Genomic DNA, 518 nt, shown 5'->3' with positions numbered 1-518 from the left:
CCATGTTAGTTTCAAGCTGCCTGGCTGCTGGCCGCCATCTTGGCTGGCAGTTAATTTGCATATTGCCCTGATTAGCCAATGGGAAGCGTAGTGGTTGTACACTAATTAACATGTTTATCTTTTATTAGATAGGATCTTCTGGGGGTCTTTGTCTTGCAGATATGCCCCTGCCCCTTTCGTGGCCCTGGAGGAAGGCCCCCAGGTGTTGATGATCCGTCTTGGGGCCAGGAATAACCACCATCCCCCCGCCTCCCAGGGAAGTTCATTGTTCACAGTTTCTATGGCCTGACACGCCTTGTAAGACCAGTTTCTGCTGGAAGCTGGTCCATCCTTTCTGCTTGACACAGTCGCTGCAGGAAAGAAACATCTGCACAGCATATGTTTCAAGGGACCTGGCGTATATAGCATACTGTTCTTAATATGTTTGCTCCCCTTAGCGCTATGTGTTTTAACCAAGGTCACCTCTCCGAGAAAGGTTGTTTCCCCAGGTAGGGATTTTTCCCTGAAGTTAGGAAAGG

Source organism: Myotis davidii, unplaced genomic scaffold (assembly GCF_000327345.1).
Source record: "Myotis davidii unplaced genomic scaffold, ASM32734v1 scaffold511, whole genome shotgun sequence".
NCBI lineage: Eukaryota > Metazoa > Chordata > Mammalia > Chiroptera > Vespertilionidae > Myotis > Myotis davidii.
This window is presented reverse-complemented; position numbering follows the sequence as displayed.